The 12,049-nt window shown below is 38.7% G+C and overlaps 2 protein-coding genes across 7 annotated transcripts in view; one reads left to right on the plus strand and one right to left on the minus strand.

Annotated features, from left to right (window-relative positions):
* LOC131689069 (uncharacterized) overlaps positions 1-12,049 on the minus strand; it is a 59,601-nt gene that overhangs the window by 21,072 nt on the left and 26,480 nt on the right. Inside the window, exon 1 of one of the 3 annotated variants that reach the window (XM_058973859.1) lies at positions 1,264-1,282. The exons of the other annotated variants lie outside the window; for them this stretch is intronic. The gene's annotated coding sequence lies outside the window, so the exon portion shown is untranslated. Of the gene's footprint in view, positions 1-1,263; positions 1,283-12,049 lie in introns of those variants that run through there. 3 annotated transcript variants of the gene reach the window in all.
* The window catches only part of LOC131689068 (uncharacterized), a 492,270-nt gene continuing 482,126 nt past the window's right edge, over positions 1,906-12,049 (plus strand). For 2 of the 4 annotated variants that reach the window (XM_058973852.1, XM_058973854.1), the window contains exon 1: positions 1,906-2,128. The gene's annotated coding sequence lies outside the window, so the exon portion shown is untranslated. Of the gene's footprint in view, positions 2,806-2,866; positions 3,372-12,049 lie in introns of those variants that run through there. The other 2 variants (XM_058973851.1, XM_058973853.1) reach the window with 2 other exon arrangements.

A 12,049-nucleotide genomic window follows, 5' to 3' on the forward strand; every position in this document is an offset into this window, starting at 1 on the left:
CGCGACAATATCTCACTAACCCCTTAGAGTTCATGCGAGCAAGCTTCTAATTTGCAAACAAATTAAACACTCGACCATTTTTCGACTGATATTATGTTGCTATATGTGAAATTAAAATTTTCTCTTCAATGTTTTATTAAAACAAAGACGCTTCTTTGGAAGAATGTTGAACAAGTATCATAAGATTAGGAAAAAATCGCAAGATAATGATGGTTTTCATATTGTTGTCCCATAAACCGCATAGTATTTTAACAAAAGAACATATCATATCATACCGTTGGAAAGGTATTTTTTTCTTCTTTCTAGAACACTCAAAGAATTGAATATTGGTTGAAAAACGAGCGCATAGAAAAAAATTTACCGCCGAAGGCACCGAAAATTTTTTTTTTGCTATAAAGCAAGATTATTTAAAATTTTCATGCATTATTTTGTGTTGCATTTGGAGATATCTACAACCTGTAGCACCGTGTTATCTAGAAAATTTTGCGCGCATGCTATGAATTTATCAGCCGTCCAACTCTTTGAACTACGACGAAAATAACAACTAGTACGCAGCATGATAAATTGATCTATCTACATTAGACCTCTCCACATTTTGAAAAAGTTTTGAAATATGCATCGGTCAGCTCAAATTCTTGTTCTAGGTGTGAATTTAAGAACTTTCGCCAAAAATGGCTTACTTTGAACATGATTTAGAGGTGTCTCCAATCAAAAATCGTGTTTTTGATATGTTTCTATAGAAAGATCACTTACACTCTGATTCAATAGTCCATACATGCCCACATATCATCAAAGGTTGTTCCTTAGACATATTTTAACATGTTTTAACAGGTGAACATAGCTCTAATCGCACTAGAAAATTTGTTAACTGGATTTTCATATAAGAAAGTATATCAAAACCAAAGAAAATTAGTAGTATTTTTTCTTGATTTTGGTATTCTTTTCTATATAAAAATCCAATTAACAAATTTTCTATTGCGATTAGAGCTATGTTCACCTGTTAAAACATGTTAAGATATGTCTAAGGAACAACCTTTGACGACATGTGGGCTTGTAAGGCCTATTAAATCAGAGTGTAAGTGGTCTTCCTATGGAAACATATCAAAAACACGATTTTTGATTGGAGACACCTCTAAATCATGTCCAAATTAAGCCATTTTTGGCGAAAGTTCTTAAATTCACACCTAGAACAAGAATTTGAGCTGACCGATGTATATTTCAAAACTTTTTCAAAATGTGGAAAGGTCTAATCTACATACATACAATTGATTCGTTGAAAAATTTGAAATATTTAGAACTTCTCAGCACCACCAACTTTAACATTCACTTCAACACAACGACAATCGCTGACGTTCGCCACCCACAACGGGAGTGTAAACAACTGTTACCAGGCAGCGCCGCACACACCGACCTTAGTTTATGAGATGAAGGATTCTGCTGCGCTGCGGTATTAATCCTTACCCCCATCACTACCACCAGCTCTACAATACGTTTGCTAGTGGTGTTGTGTGGTGTCCCAGTTTCCCACATTTACTCCACCGCGGTAGCATCATCTGGTGGTGGAACTGCCGCCGTCAATGCCGCCGCATCAGCTTCTTTCTGACACAGTGAGCAAAAACCTTCTCACCATGGCTGGCTCACCGACAAGCGCAACAGGATGACCTGACCCTAGAACCGGTCACAGAATTCTTATCTCGATCGGGCACATTCTCACGTGCTTTTCCACTCTCCGTACTGTGAATGCAGTGAAATTTGAATTTTCTCCGACCCAATGCAAGAGAAACAGAGAGCGAGCGCGAGAAAATCCATCAGAATGCAGGGAAATTTTTCGCTTCTGGTTGGAAAATCTGTTTTCAGTGGTGTCAGAAACATTGGCGTGTTCGGACTCGACTACTTCGAAGTGGCCCCAGAGCGTGTGCTGACTGGTCACTAGTGTTCCGTCGCAAGCTGTGCGGTGACCTCTTTCTCACTCGGTTCCGCGAAATAGGCTGCCGTCGGCGGGTTTGGATGCTGTTTGGATGGGCATTAAAGTACCACCTGGCTAAGAGAAAGGAGAGGCTCTCTGCTGATAGCCAGGCAAGCCGTGTCTGCTCGTGGGCTGACACAGTTAGTGGGAGTTAGTGGATAGGTTTGTACCAACAAGCGGAACTCTAAACAAGAAGAGCTTGACTCCAACCCAACATACCAGGATCCGTGCGTGCTTCGAGTGTGTGTACGTCTGCATCGGAGGGTGGTCGACGAGATAAGCGTGGAAAGCACCTGTAGTGAAAACTGCCGTGAGAAAAAAAACAAGCAACAAGAGACCCTGTGTGAGCCAACACTTCTGTGCCATCGCTGGTGTGGGTGGTACAGACTGCTGGAACTGTGGTTGCGATGGCATCATGATGACAATGATGCTAGAAGAGATGAGGAGCGAAAGAAAAACAGTTTTTAATTAGAAAAGGAATCAGAGAACAATAGTCAAGTGCTGCTGACAGAGAACAACTGACTGATTGAGCTAAGCAGCGGCAGAAAATGCAAATCGCAAGGAAAAAGAAACAGAACAACGTTCTTACTTGACAATGATAATAATGTGTCCCGCTGTTCTATGGCATTGTGCGGAATTGTGAGAGGTTCCCCCAGCGTGGGCTTCAATATATCATCCTGATTTTTGTCAACGTTTTAAACTAAAGCCAATTTTTAGATACACACAATCAAGGGTGGTGCGAAATATGGCACATATTGCTGCAAAGTGATTAGTTTTCGGAATTTTTGATCAGCAGTGCTGAGGTTCTTACTCGGTTTGCTACTACTCATGGAGAAATGGTAAACGGTGTCTACATAATTCAGATGTTAGTTAATTCTCAATAGAAATGTGTTTACTCAGTGAATATAGCACTGTACAATAATAAGTGCCTATAAATGAAATAAGATGATTGAAAAAATGCGAAAAATTCTCGTAGGCTCCACGAAGTTTTGCAACGCGAAAAAGCATCTGTTGGTGAGGAGGAGTACCGCTTCTCATTTTCTCACTCTCCCGTACCTTGCCTAGTGATACTGGATTCGGATGGCAGGGGCCTGGAAACTACCACTGTGCTATGTATTCCGCAAAGTTCAACAAAGAAAAGTTCGTCTAGAAAATGGAAGATTTATGCAAAACGTTAATGTGAAAAGTTGTTGTTGCCCACGCGTTTGGAAACGTGGTTTCTTTGTGTGTGCGAAAAGAAATTGGTTGTTCAATTGAAAATGTTTATCTCCGTTGCTGGTTTTCCGCGGGATGAGTGAGATGGCGCCACACTAGCGATGGCAGTAGGCAGAGCAACAGAGATATACAGTAACGTGGACAAGCACGGAAGAGCGAATGTGGCGAGAGTCTAACCTACATATTCCGTGTCGGTGTGCTGTTGGGATTAGCGTGCAGGAGCCAAAGCAATCTGCACTGCCAATGTTACAATAATCAATTGTCGGTAGTGTGATCTTTGGCAGCTTCGTTGTGGAACTAGAATTTCAACGCTGCGACAGAGATTGCAGCGCGACCAGTTATATTCGCAGATGGCTTTAATGTTGAATTTTTTGTTATCATTTTATGAACTTTTTGATCTTATTTTGAGGAAAAATACTGTACAATTCTGACACATAATGAAACTGCTTCAATGAATTAGCATTTTGTTATTATTTGCGTACATTTTGACAATTCCCGATCAGTCAAATATCACCGTTGAGAAATTAATTAAGATTTTTACATGGACAAAAGTTAATTGTGATACTTTGTTCTGAATTTTCTGTAATTCAACCTTAAAAATAGTATGAAAGGGTGCTCCGCAATGGGATTTTAATTTAATTATCAACTTTAAAGAAAAGCAAAGCCTTCATATAACTTTCTATTCCAGAACTTGACCTTCCATTTCGATTGCCGATTCTCTACCCTCCAGAAGTCAAATAGAGCACTGAGTGCACATCGTTATGTTGAAATCGCCTTAGAGCTCCACTTAAATATAGATAATGAGGCGACTGCCGGAGGATTAAGGGTCAAATAGAATGCACCATCACAGACGGTGCGTCAAATACCAACAGAGTCTAGCAAACATTAGATTGCTTTCTGTAACGAGCGAGTTGTTATGACAACTATGAAACCTTTCAAATTGAGCCAGACTGACATACTGAACACTAAAAACACGTTCCTGGATGGAGCTAGAACATACGAAGAATGGCTTATGAGACCAGCGCGTGTTCTTCTGAAGCCCTCGGTCAGTTTTTATAAACAGTACTGAAATAGTTCAAATTTAAAATATATTATGAATTCGGAGCTGTAGCTGTTCCAAGTGACAAATTTTTCAAATACGTGATACTATATTAAGATCAGGTTCCATCGAAATCGATTGATCGATATTTATAATTAATCCACTCAGGCCCGTAGCCAGGATTTTGTTTCGGGAGGGGCTTTAAAATTACTTCATAAAAAGATTTAAATTTCCGATTTGATGAAATTTTGAAAAGTTCCTTATGAAAAAAAAAATTCAAAATGTAAGACAATATAAACTAAAATCCTACAACCTTGTTCTTTGTCACAAGAAAGGCTATAGTACATCGACGGATTATTGATGTTCAATTTGATTTTTATTATTTTACAAGTTACAATTTACTCTTGTCACAAAAACAGCTATTCAAGAGATCAAAGTATCTGTACGCTAACCGAATATGGCAATTGACCTTTCTCGTTAGACCTAACCTTCCTTTTTCTTATTTTTAATCGAAAGATTTCATGTTTTTATAAACAATTCCGTTTAAATGAGACTTTTCCGGCGTTTCCTCGATTTTAATGATAATTTAAAAATTGAAAATTGCAAGAATATTGAATATTTTTTACACCACAGCAAGAATGGTGAGGTGCAAAATATGCATTTTGGCTGCACTGTTTTGAATATTTTTTATCTTTTTATCGGGAACACTGTAAATGAAGTGGTGAATCGTGACACTACATTCATTCATAACTGAGTGAACTTCACTCTGTCAAGTTTGGCTTTTTGCAAACAAAGTCATAGAACATTGCACAAAAATGTTTAACCTCACTTTTCTGACAGTTCAGAGCTTGGATTTAGAAAGTTTGATACCATTCAGTACAAGGAACTTGGTTCAAATTGCTTTTAAACCATATCACTTTGTGGATAAGCGGGCGACAATTGTTTTTTTTTTCACTTGTTCAGTGCTTATCAATCACATCGGAAGTAGTGCGCATTATAGCGCATCATTGTACGAATAATGTGCGCTACTTCCCATGCCTTGCTTAGAACAAGAGAAAATACGAATGTCGCTGGTTGGATTTTCAGTTTTCAACTGCAACCAGTATACTCAGATAACGCCATCTTGCAATGTTCCATTGCCAACGACCAAGCCAACCCTCCCAAACGATCAAACCCCAGCTGTGGTTTTTACAAGGAACGGTAGATTGGCGATGATGCAATGAACCAGTTTACGTTTAACCCACAAAACACAATGTTGCTAAGTGGTGTTGGCCACAAATTATACAAATTCACCGATGTCAATAATTACAGCGAATCAAAGAACTATCAGGATGGTCTCAGTCCCTCGATCTATAAACTGAATGTACCGCATGAGGAACTGAAATGCGATCTGCTCTGGTCCTATCCCGATGACCGAGGCGGATGAAGTATCTGTGGATACTGCCACTCGATATTGTCTATACTTTCGAATAGTGTATATTGGAGATATGCAATCAACCAAACAGTTCAACGCATGTATCTTTATTATATAATATGTTAAAGTATGCCATGTATATCAGCTTTAGTATAAAATATGTTAAAGTATGCCATGTTAGATAATACTAGTCCGGAAAAAAACAATAGACGCGCGAGCAAGAAACCAGTAGTCACCGCGCTTAAAATTGTAAACTGACGGATCGTGTAAATGATACTCAACGCTTTACATAATGTGTTATAAATAACAAAACTATCGTATTTCATCATTCATTTAAAAATTATTGAAACATATTTAATACACCGTTATTGTAATTATATTAAAATTGAAAGAGAAAGTTAATGAAATGGTCCTAATAGGCAGTTACATTGTATTCAAAATTTAGGGATGAATTTGAATGCGAAATCAAAGTGCCATTTCCACGATCCATCACTCTCACCGGTGCAGAACGTCAACATATATTTCGTATAAGAGACATTCACACACAACACCAACGGCACGGAACGTGTAAATGCGCTCTGGAGAAATGCATTCAACAATGATCCAAACGAACCGAGCTTCCTGCTTCGGAAGTAACAAGAGCTTAGATGATAAAATTCCCGACTGAATAGTATTTGGTTGCGGTTGAATACGGATATAAATTAGAATACTCTTTAAGGAACATTCGTGCCATACATTTGCGAATTTGATTTTAAAAACTGACTCAGCAACATTACGTACACCAGTTTGTACATAGGTGTTCGGTAATCCTCTAGCTTTAACCTGCTCAATTGTTTGGTGGTCCTTCCTTCCAAAACAAGAGGACTTCCTGATATCAGTATCCATGAGCAAACCGAGTGAATAGCAATTCACAAGTGCATCTCGTCCATTGTCCGATATTAAATATTAACGTAATTGACTGCCGGAGAAACACTTATGCTTTTGGGGATCTTAGTTCTTCAGACCAATCGGAAATTCCACCGTTTGCAGGATGCGACGATGGTTCTTTCTATCATCATTAAACACCTCAGTGACGCACTCGTGCAGAATGTCTTTCGATATTTTGGTACTGAAATGAAAAACGAAAAAACGAAGGAACGAAAATGCGGGATAAAAGCCTAACAAACAGTTTAGCGCAGAAATTGAAAAAATACTCACGTCATTTTGCTATAACTATCGCACTCTACGAAGAACACGAGAAAATTGTTGACTGTCTCAAATCACAACAAATTTCTGACTCTGCAGTTAAAGGATTGATGTTTTGACAGTGTTGAATGAACAACGCGGATGCCAGATCAATTTATGTAATAGCATGTATAAATCTGAAAAGTCCTGCAAGATACTTGAAGGAGGAAAGTAGTGCGATGATTTTTTAAATAATCCAAAATGTTAAATACTTGTTGAAAATTAATGATAATGGTTTTGTATTGCGAAATATCAGAAGTCTGTAAAAAAGCGTAATGGAAAAATCAAATGCAAATTTGCTGATAAATTTTGAGATCTGGCATCTTTTTTTCCATTCCCCACTTGAAATTCATCCAAATGGTGTAAAAATATGGGGAAATGAGGCAAAATAGATCATCAGCATATGGGGTGAAATGAGCAGTTGGTAGATTTTTTGATTTTTTCAATAGTTAGAGGCAATTAAACATCGCGGCAATATGAAATTTCGACTCAGGGATAAAAAAGGAAGCATTTAAGCAAATAAAAATTTGCGACAAGAAACCTCTATTCTTGGCGGAGCTAGAAAACACAAGGTATTCTAAATTAGTCGTTTGAAAGGTATAGAAGACGCTGAATCGAAATGAGTAAAAATATTGTTAGAATGTTCGAACGAAGATAATGACGAAATTTGCACTCAAGCTTCTGATTTAGCAGGCGATTTTTAGATTATCAGAAACGGTTCAACTTCTATTTTCTTGATCTGGCGTCTTGCCACTATTACCATAGCATCATGCTAATACAAGTTTTTGATATATTCTATTTAAATGAAACTAATTTCAAGGTTGGTTCCGGACTGGCAAATCAGAACCCCGGCCAGGAAAGATTCTTGTTGATCAATAGGATTAAAGTATATATATTTCAATGATTTAATCAACTAAAGCAAACTGCCCAGAATTAAATCTATAAAACAAGATTGTCCACAAATCGAAAGAAAATCACTTAACACCGACTACTACTATTTTATTTATTTCCTTATCTTCGGTATACACCGTACAGACGCATTATAAAACTATATATTTCTTATTAATATCTTATATCTATGCTTGGAAACGTTAAAATCATACACTGAAGAAGCTTCGTTAAATCTGCGGAAACATCTTTCCAGTGGATTATTTTGTCCATATGAAGTACAGTGTCTAGGGATCCACAACAGAGTGGGGTTACGGAGAACACGAGGAGGCGCATACAAATTAACGCCCGAGAGAAGATCGGGACTGTCGATATTACCTGACAGCAAGTCGAAAACAAAAACTTTTTGCAGGAAGATACGGCGCGTCGCCAGAGTCTGCAGACCGAGTAGCATACATCTATCGGCATAAGGGGGCAACACAACTGGATCATTCCATGGAAGTTTCCTGAGGGCGAATCGCACAAAACATCTTTGTATACACTCTAGTCGGTCAATTTGAACGGCATGGTATGGTGCCCACACTTGCACAGCATACTCCAGAACACTTCTGATCAGGGCATAGTAGAGTACTTTTAGTGCGTAGAAATCATCGAAGTCCGCCGTGTTCCGCTTTAAGAAGCCCAGCATTCCGAAAGCCTTAGCAGTTGTCGCGGTGATATGGTCGGAAAAGCTCAACTTCCTATCGAAGAGCACTCCCAAGTCACGGATCGAGTCGACGCTTTCAATTGTTCTTCCTTTTAGGCTGTATTCATAACGTCCTGGAGTAAGCAAGCGTTCGAAACTGATTACTTTGCATTTACTAACGGTGACTTCCTTTCCGTTAAGCGTGCACCATTCTTGAATAGTACAGATATCTTCTTGAAGCACTACGACGTCAAGTGCAGAAGCGATAGTTCGGAAGATTTTGAGATCGTCCGCGTACAGCAATTTCCCAGACTTGATCCGACTACAGATATCGTTAATAAACAGAATAAAAATAAGCGGGCCCAGATGACTGCCTTGCGGGACACCTGTGGGTGTTCTGAATGTGCTTGAACGCGTGTTTTTTATACTCACGAATGCCGAACGATCGGAAAGATACGACTGCAACCAGTTAGTCAGCCAGGTGGGAAATCCCAAACGCTTTAATTTCAAGATTGCGATGTTGTGCGGTACTTTGTCGAAAGCTTTTGAGAAATCGGCGTAAATTGCGTCCACCTGATGACGCTTCTCGACGGCGGAAAACAACTTAGAAGTGTAAGCTATCAGGTTAGAAGTTGTTGATCGTTTTGTGACAAACCCGTGTTGATACTCCGAGATAATGTGGGATGCAGCTGCATACGTGACGTTGTAGACCAGCTTTTCAAGAACTTTGGAGAGACAGTTTAATAATGAGATACCTCTGTAATTTTCGACGTTGTGAATATTTCCAGCCTTGTGAATGGGAACGATAGCAGCTTCTTTCCAGGCGATAGAAAAAATGCCATCAGCGAGAGAGCGATTGAAAATGATACACACCGGAAGAGACAGCACGTGGGCGCAGCTTTTTATAAATTGGGGCGATAGATGATCGGGGCCAGGCCCTTTCGACGAATCAACAGCAGTCAGAGCCTTCAAGACGTCAGCTCGGCTTACAGTGGGACGGGGGAGATTTATGTTTTACGATGGTAATGTTTCCAAATACTCTTCCGAAGGGACGGTATAGTCGCTTCTAAACACTACGCGAAAGAAATCAGCAAACAAATTTACGGTATCAGCTATCTTATGATTATCGTAAAATTTGTTAAATGTATTATTGATGACATCATTACAATAACTAGCGACTACACATATGAATAAGCTCAATAATTTCAGCATCACTCCCTTCATGGGAGAGAATACATCGCACTTACTTCCCCTTTCTGGAAGAGTAAGTAAGGTGTAAGGCCAACTTTGTATGACGATTTCTAAGTCAATTCGTCATTTCGTTAAATTAAATATATTGACACTAATCTGTTCAGTAATTGGTTTGTTTTTTGAATAAAAGTATTTTTACACAAGATGCTCGACTAATTCAACATAGCTGTAGTGTCTGTTTGATTAGGGAACATTCATAAATTACGTAACGCGTTTAGGAGGATTTAGGTGGTTTCGACAATTTGTGACATATTGTGACAAATGGGGGAAGGGGAGAAAGCTAGAACGTTACGTAATATGTTTTTACTGAAGTAAATTGTTTTAAATATGTTACGTCAAAGGAGGGGGGGGAGGACAGATAAATTTGTGACAATTTGTTACATGGAGGGAGAGGGAGTCAATTTTGCCAATTAATTATGTTACGTTACGTAATTAATGAATTGTCCCTTACAGGTTCATTTTACCACAATTTGAGAAACAGTTTGTTTCAATTAAAGCTGATGCACCTAACGCATCAAAGTCCTACGGATAACGAAGACGTAAGCTCTTTTTAAAATGTGAGGATCAGAGCGCAATTCCGAAAGCACTCTAGTTGAGTATATAGAAAATCTTCAATCTTCAATGGTCTTGAGTCGATTTCAATTGATTGATATTTTTTCTCACTTTTCTCCGCGCTTTTTGATCATTTATCTCATTTGGTTCCACACGAAAAAAATAAAATGAAAGACTGTCACATGCTGAAAACATGAAATCGAAGTAATAATCCCAACTTACTTATAGATTCAACCAGTTGCAACATTTTAGTCGCTCTCCGTGATAGTCTATTGATCTATGTTCACTGTATCGTGTAGTGATGGTCGGGTTTCATTTTTTTTTGAACCCGAATCCGAGAGCTTGAATATTAAAAAACCCGACCCAACTCGAGCCCGAAATTGTAAAATTTGAAAAACCCGAACCCGACCCGAGCCGGAACTTTTTAAAGTTGAAAAACCCGAATCCTACCCGCACCCGAGAGTGAAAATTTTTGTAAAACTTGAACCCGAGAAGTTTTGAAATTTGAAAACATGTACCAGACCCGAACCCGAAAATTTAAAATTTGAGGAACCCGATCCGAACTCGACTTATTAATACGGAGAATGAACCAAAGATCCCGAAGATTTTTAATTTTAGGGACCTGCGCTGGATTCTAGCTATAGAAATGAATGAATCACTTGAACCTGAAATAGCACTACGCGCATCCAGTTATGTCTGCCTATGGCAAAACGAATTACTGACGAGTGAAAATCACATTTGAATTCACTATTATTGAACATCGAATTCATTACGTTCTGAGAAGCTCATAAATCGTTGATATCTTAATCGAAAAGTAGGATAGAGCGGCGGCTAGCTCATGGGGAAACAAAAAGCTTAAAATTTCTAATTTTTGATCAAAAACCATTCCTGCAAAAGCAGTTTAGTATAATATATTACGTGTATTGAATTAAACTATATAAATTTGCAAATCGTATTTGAAAGTTTACACGACGTCACCCGCGTTGCGTTTCAATCGCTTGCGACTGTCAAAACGACCAATCAGGAGCGGACTAATAGATAGTTGTGTATTGCCTCTACTTCTCGTAGATTTCTACTCCCTTTGATTTGATGTACGCTTTAGCCGAGTTTCACGCGTTTACTCCGACTGCAGCCTAAGGCTTCAAAGTATGTCGAAATACATACTCCATAATGAAAAGTTAAATCAATATTTTCCAACAAATCTCCTTTGATTTGGTTTATTAATGATTACCATTAAAAATAAGTCACAAAGAGATTTTAGATGTGAAACACTTATTGTTGAAGCTCTCTCATGAGAGCTCGTTCAAAAAATAAAATAGTTCGTGCAGTTTGCGAATCTCAAGAGAATAAATTTTATACATGTATAAAAACAACAATATTTGAGCACCAGAAAATATGACGCATTCTAGCGATCTTTTGGTGATAAAATTTAGTACGGTTATATGTGTCATCCATTCGTATCACGAAGTAAAGTTCATTGGGTGTTGTGAATAGCGGTAAACAGCGTCAAGAAATGGTTGGGTTGGTTTTGTTCAAAACCCAAACCCTACCCGAACCCGAGACTTCCACGTTTGAAAAACTCGAACCCGACCCGAACCCGAAAATTTGAAATTACAAAAACCCCGACCCGAACCGAACCTGTGAATATCAAATTTGAAAACCCGGAACCCGACCCGAACCCGAGAAGCTTTGGGTTCGGGTCGGGTCCGGGTTTCGGGTCCAAAAACCCGAGCCCGACTATCTCTTGTATCGTCACGTCGTTTTCAAACTTACATAGAAATTAATTGGAAACCATCGAAAGCGACTAAAATGCTG

The sequence above is a fragment of the Topomyia yanbarensis genome, chromosome 3 (genome assembly GCF_030247195.1).
Source record: "Topomyia yanbarensis strain Yona2022 chromosome 3, ASM3024719v1, whole genome shotgun sequence".
NCBI classification, from domain to species: domain Eukaryota; kingdom Metazoa; phylum Arthropoda; class Insecta; order Diptera; family Culicidae; genus Topomyia; species Topomyia yanbarensis.